This window comes from Propithecus coquereli, unplaced genomic scaffold (assembly GCF_000956105.1).
Source record: "Propithecus coquereli isolate 6110/MARCELLA unplaced genomic scaffold, Pcoq_1.0 Scaffold84, whole genome shotgun sequence".
Taxonomy (NCBI): Eukaryota; Metazoa; Chordata; class Mammalia; order Primates; family Indriidae; genus Propithecus; species Propithecus coquereli.
In genome coordinates, this window is record NW_012154618.1 from 5,921,317 (window position 1) to 5,928,274 (window position 6,958).

The 6,958-nt window shown below is 35.7% G+C and overlaps 1 protein-coding gene and 1 pseudogene across 3 annotated transcripts in view; both read right to left on the reverse strand.

Moving 5' to 3' along the window:
• The window catches only part of ADD3 (adducin 3 (gamma)), a 143,593-nt gene that overhangs the window by 32,085 nt on the left and 104,550 nt on the right, over positions 1-6,958 (reverse strand). The gene's annotated exons all lie outside the window — the stretch shown is intronic.
• LOC105825986 lies at positions 1,630-2,115 on the reverse strand (annotated as a pseudogene).

A 6,958-nucleotide genomic window follows, 5' to 3' on the forward strand; every position in this document is an offset into this window, starting at 1 on the left:
TTATGGTTCAATCATGTTAATGTCATCAACAGCCTTTTTATGGCAGCAACAATCAAAATATCCAAAAGTAAAATGTCACATATAGACGGCAAATTTTCACAATTAGTGAATACTGTCAGTGGATCTTAACCTTTCTTATTCATGCTCTCATGTTAGACTAAACTTTGACCATATTTAATGACCACTATATTCTATAAAGAATGTAATTTACCAACATATGGGAGAAACACAAGTAAATTTTTCAAATGATTCAACAACTTCCTAGGGAAAAATGTAACACTGTTAAAGTTGCCAGACTATTCAACTTTAGCAGATGGTACTTCAACTCCAAGTAAAAAACAAAAAGTTATTCAGAAGCCACATGAAAAGCCATGATTCACTTAACTATCATGATTATTACTGATACTTAGGATAATCCTTGATTTTATGCCTGGGAAACAAATTCATCTGGGCTTTGCTAAAGCTGAGCACCTAATCAACTACAGCTACATCAGCAAGTCATTTAACTTTCCCCACCCATCCCAACTGTGATTGGATGTGTTAGAAGTTGATGAAGTCATCTAGCTCAGTGTTTATTAAATTGTCTATGACAAAAGACTTTTTCCAATCTGTAATGGACCAATATTTTTGTAAAATACAAAATAATGCATTTAAATGTTATGGCAACATAAAATTATAAGAAAAGTTTGTAAAAATGTGTCATATTCTGTACTTGTCACAGACTGGTAATAGTCTGCAGACTGGCATGGGACCCCACACTTTGAGTAGCGCTGACCTACCAAATAGTAACAGCACTGCCAACTAAAGGAATGCTTCCTCCAACCTTTAACTGTGACATGGTACAAGCCTTAATCAAGAGAAAAGGAGACCACTGATTAGTGTATCCCTTTCCCTAGTTGTTCTTTGGAATTGGATGTAGAAAATACAAGATATGAAACAAGGAAGAAGAAAAGGAAACAAAATTGTAAAGATGGCTTTGCTTAAAACATGTTTCTCTCTAGGTAGTGACTTTGTTCAAGCAACTTATTGAATATAAACAATTGGGTAACAGAAAAAACATCTAACTACAAAAAGGTATTTATTCAACTGACTATCTGACGGGTAGAAACATTTCATAATAATGAGAGTTAAATGTAAAACATTTAAGATTATTTTTCCATTTTTTTCCCATAATATAGAAAACTAAATGCAGGGGGAGGAGGGAGGTAATTTCTGTGGACCTGCAACTCTGCAAATTCTTCAGAGCCTCGGAGTCCCAGCACAATACTTTTCTAGACAGATCCAGAAGGGAACAGGCAAAAGCCACCTTCTTCTTAGGGTCCTGAATCTTGGATAGTGCCCAGAGATATCTGCTCTCATCTTTTAAACAGTAATAACCAGTGAGGTTACTGTATTTGTTTCTAATAATAGACTTCTCCAACAGAATTCAAAAGTTCAGAGAATTCACTACCTTGACCCAACTTAGCCTAAACAAACTAATTATAAGACTAAACCCGCCTCCCAAAACTTGTATTATTAATCCAAGTCCTGGAAATGTAAGCTCATTCTGTCAAAAATAATTTCTGGAAAATACATTAAAACTCTTTCTTTGGTGAAAAACATATTTAAAATTAGCCAGCTGGACTCAGTTCAGATGATCCTAACTGTGTTGGTAACATCCAAAGCATCATAGTCAAGAGCCTGTCCAACATGTGCCTTCTTCCCTCCATCAGGCCCGAACACAGTATTGACTTTGGCCACATCAATGTCGCAGAGCTTCTTTACAGCCTGTTTAAGCTGGTGCCTAATGGCCTTGACATCTTCAAAGAACACAAGCGTGTTGTGGTCTTCTACCTTCTTCACAACCAACTCAGTGGTCGGGGAAACTTGATGGCATAGTGGTCAAGCTTGTTTCTCCTGGGGGCACTCTTCTGAGGATATCTGGGCTTCCTTAAGAGCCACAGTGTCTTGGGCCACCAGAAGACGAGTGACATGTAGATCTTTTATTTTGTGGCTGTGGATGCCTTCCAGCACTGCCTTCTTGGCAGTCAAAGCCTTTGCTTTGGCTTCTGCTTTGGGAGGGGCAGGAACCACCCTTTTCATGTGGTGAAATGGGTCCTTGAAGTAACTCTTCATGATGAATGAATTTTTAGAAGAGTAAAGAGGAAGAGGAAATCTAATCATCCATTTCAATAATAAATGACCTATTATGTACATATAACACTTTATACTTTATGCCATGCTCTTACACTTTTTAATCTTATTTTATCTTTGCTCAACTACACGATGAGATGGAGGTTGGTAAACTGGAGGTTCAGTGGATTAAACATCTTGCCAAAACTCAACGCTGCTTAAATCGCAGGCAATATCCAAAGCCACAATTTCTGTCTCCTAGACCACTTTACACGGCACTTATACTATTCCACGTATCATAAAACAAAAGAGCACTATAGAATTAAGACTTTTAGTCTATATTCTGTCATGAATATTCAACAATTAGAGCTTATAAAACGTTACAGAGAATGAAGAAATGACACTTAAAAAAGGGAAAACAGATCAGAAATGACTCAAAACACTCTGACCTTTTTAAAGCTCCAAAAGCCCATTATTAAAGTAGGCTTTTTTAATACAAGAAGTTTCAAAGTTTTGTATATTTGTAATACAAATTGGGAATTTATATTAAGCACTTACAAGAATATGAATAGCAGCTCATCACTTAGGTGCTCTTTCATATATAGATGCTGAACAACAGGAGTTTTATATAGAACTTCAACCAACCATAAGCACAAATGATTATTTGCAATTTTATGCATCAACTACTATAAACTGAACTGCTACACTTCAAACCTTGAGAAAATTTAGGATCCACAAGATTATCTGAACATAAACAGAATTCAGAAAAAATACGAAGAAGTAAAATGAATCACAAGTATGTACAGTTACTCATAGGACCCTGATCACCAAATACCTTTCTGGAAGATTATGCTACCAATAGAGACTATGAAAATTTTTACTCAACCTAATAAATTAGCTTATACTGTATAAAAATATGTGATTCCTCTGCTTAAGAGAAAAATCCTTAAATCAGTCTGAAATACAATAAATGGGTGAGCATGCAGAGTACTCACAGTAAAATATTAATAACTTGCTGTAGATAAATATGTATTAGGGGTCCCCCCCTCAACAAATATTTATTGAGCATTTACTAAAGGCCAGGCCTTATACTACAGGTATAAATGGAACATTGACTCAAATCCATCTGGAAGCTCAGCAGCTAGAGAAGCCCATGAAAAGGATTCTACCTATCATGATGGAAAGTTTCCCAGAAGACATCGTCTCTGCACACTGGGGAAGGTATATGCCCAAGGAAATGACAATGTGTCAAGGAACACAGTTAGCAACAGGATAAACATAGCATATCATATAGAACAAATATTGCTTAAAGATTTGATGTTGAAATTTTAAGTAGTCCTATTGGTAAGTTAAAGCATTTTAATAAATTATCTTTGTAATTAAAAAGTTACAGGATTCTGAAAAAGAACAGGCGAATTTCATGCTTGCTTCAAAGGCAACACAAGCTTACAGACAGATCTATGTGGCAAGCAAAGCAGTTATTTCTCACTATTTCTTAGCAGGCTGTACAATATCAAGTGTCTGAAAAGCTGGGTTTCCAAAGTGAAACTTCAAAGAGGTATCAGCGATCGTTATTTCTCAATGCGTAGATTTACTATCTTCTGCACTAAAAAGTTTACACAGAGGTCTTATCCTAGTATTTTGCAATGAAGTTCATTGTTTCAATAATACTATAAAATCAAGCCTATGTCACACACTAATGTTAAAATAAATATATTCTTTTCTGGGAGATGGGGAAAAAGACTAAGAAAAGGGCATTAACAATAGGCCCCTAAAGCTAGCATTTAAGTGACTTTTTTTAAATAAACAGTTTGCTCCTCCAGCTAGTTTCAGGACTACGATTTTAGGTCCTTGAGCTTGAATAAATTCAACAAGAACTTTAACAACTCCTAAGAAGTATATGCAAAGTGGTCCCAGTTTTATTAATCAAAAGTTGGTTTATCCCAAGTTGTTTCCCAAGATTCCGAGTCAAAGTAACAGAAAATAACATGAGTTCATTTAAAACAGGTGTGAATATCTTTCTGCAGGCCTCTTCGCATCGTCTTGCAGAACTACAGCCCATATTTCATCCTAACCAGAGTTATTCTTAAATTTCATCTTTTTAAGTTTGATCTGATCACATCTTTCTCCTTAAATGGCTTCCTGTCATTCCAGGGATAAAACTCTTCAATGTTTACTAGTTTATCTTTCTATCATCATCTCAGTGTTTCCTTCACAGAGAATATAATTGCTTTATCTATAATAGGAACGTGCAAGTCTAAGATTTTGTAACATAAAGAAAATCACAGTAAAACCCATTCAATTATTCCAAAACGCTGTTAAAAACTCTTTCCCTTTTCTTCAAAACTTCTGCATACATACAGAAATTCTAGTGATTCTCCAAAAGTATGAACACACTCTTTCAAATGGTCCTTCCAGGATAACCTTTTCAAAAATGGCACTCACGCAATTGTACATCCACAGACTCTAAGGTTCAAAAATGAACCTGTACAACCTCACGTCTGTAATCCTAGCACCCTGGGAGGTCGAGGCAGGTGGATTGCTTGAGCTCAGGAGTTCGAGGCCAGCCTGAGCAAGAGCGAGACCCCGTCTCTACTATAAATAGAAAGAAATTAGCCAACAACTAAAAATAGAAAAAAAAAAAATTAGCCGGGCATGGTGGCGCATGCCTGCAGTCCCAGGTACTCGGGAGGCTGAAGCAGGAGATCACCTGAGCCCAGGAGTGAGAGGTTGCTGTGAGCTAGGCTGACGCCACAGCATTCCAGCCAGGGCAAAAGAGTGAGACTCTGTTTCAAAAGAAAAAAAAGAACCTTGACCTAAGTTTCATACCTTATTTGAAATTTAACTCATTTCTAGGTATATAACCAAAATAATTAAACATGGGCAAACAAAAACTTGTACACAAATGTTCATAGTAGCATTATGCAAAATAGCCAGAAGAAAGAAGCAACCCAAATGTCCATCACTGGATGAATGGATAAACAAAATGTGGTATATCCACAATGAAATATTATTCAGCCTTAACAGAAATGAAATACTGATACATGCTACAACATGAAGGACCTCAAAAACAATGGTAAGTAACAGCTGCCAGATAGAAAAGTTCACATATTATATGATTTCATTTACATGAAATAACCAGAATAGGCAAATCCATGTGGACCAAAAGCAAATTGGTGGTTGCCAGGGACTGGGGGGAGAGCAGAATGGGCAGTAACTGCTTAATGGGTACTGGGATTCTGTTTGGGGTTATGACAAAGTGCTGGTTGTAGATAGTGGTGATGGCTGCACAACATTGTGTGAATGTGTTAAATGCTGCAGAATTGTACATTTTACAATGGTTAAAATGGTAAGTTTTATGTGATATGTATTTTACCACAATTAAAAAGAACTGAGAAACTGGATCATACATTGCTAGTGATAATGTAACGTTACAGCCACTGTGGCAAATAGTTTGGCATTTTCTTAAAAATGCAAGTACAGTAGGACCCAGCAATTGTACACCTGGTCATTTAACCCAGAGAAAGAAAAACTTATATTCACACAAAAATCTGCATACAAATCTTTATACTAGCTTTATTTATAATTGCCAAACACTGGAAACAATTCAGATGTTCAACAGGTAAAGATTAAACTGTGGTATATCCATACTATGGAATATTACCTGGCAATAAAAAGGAATGAATTGCTCATACACTCAAGAGGCTGAATAAATACCCAGTGAATTATGCTGGGTGAAAAAAGCTAATCCCAAAAGGTTACACACTATGTGATTCCATTTATATAATATTCTTCAAATGACAATATTATAGAAGTGGGGAACAGATTAGTGGTTGTCAGAGGTTAAGGAGGATTGTGTTTGAGAGGTGGAGAGATGTGTTCAACTATAGTTTTACTCAGTTCTCCCCAATAGTAACACCTTGTAAAACTGTAGTATATCACAATTAGGACATTGACATTGATACAATCTACTAATTTATTCAGATTTTCCCAGTTTTGCTTGTATTCATTTATTTTATCATGTGTATCGTGTTGCCCTTTAATAACCACACCCACTCCTTTCCTCCTGAGCACATCTCTTGTGCGTGAATCTACAATTATCTAAAAATAAAGTTTAATTTATAAAAGGCCTTACTACAAGAATGGAAAAAGCAAACTTACTAGTTTCCATTTGACATAAGTACGTGATCAGTTCTACAGCAGGGTAAAGCTACATTGTAATTATCTTTAGATATCTGCTGTACCAGGCAGTATGTTTACAATTTTTATTGTTAATTATTATGGGTACATAATAGTTATATATATTTATGGGATGCATGTGATATTTTGATATAGGCATACAATGTAGAATAATCAAATGTATAATAATCAAATTAGGGTAACTGGGTTATCCATCACCTCAAGCATTTATAATTTCTTTATAATTCCACTTTTAGTTATTTCAAAATATACAATAACTTATTGTTGACTATAGTCACCCTGTTATACTATCAAATACCAGACCTGTTCATTCTATCTATTTTTGCACTCATTAACCATCTCACTTTATCCTCTGCCTCCCTGCTACCTTCCCCAGCCTTTGGTAACAATCATTCTACTCTCTGTCTCCAGGAGATTGTTTTAATTTTTAGCTCCCACATACGAGTGAGAACATGGGATATTTGTCGTTCTGTGCTTGTCTTATTTCATTTACCATAATGGCCTCCAGTTCCATCCCTGTTGTTGCAAATGACAGGATTTCATTCTTTTTTATGGCTGAATAATATTCCATTGTGTATATATACTACATTTTCTTTATCCATTCATCCATTCATAGACCCAAATCTTGGCTATTGTGCATAATGCT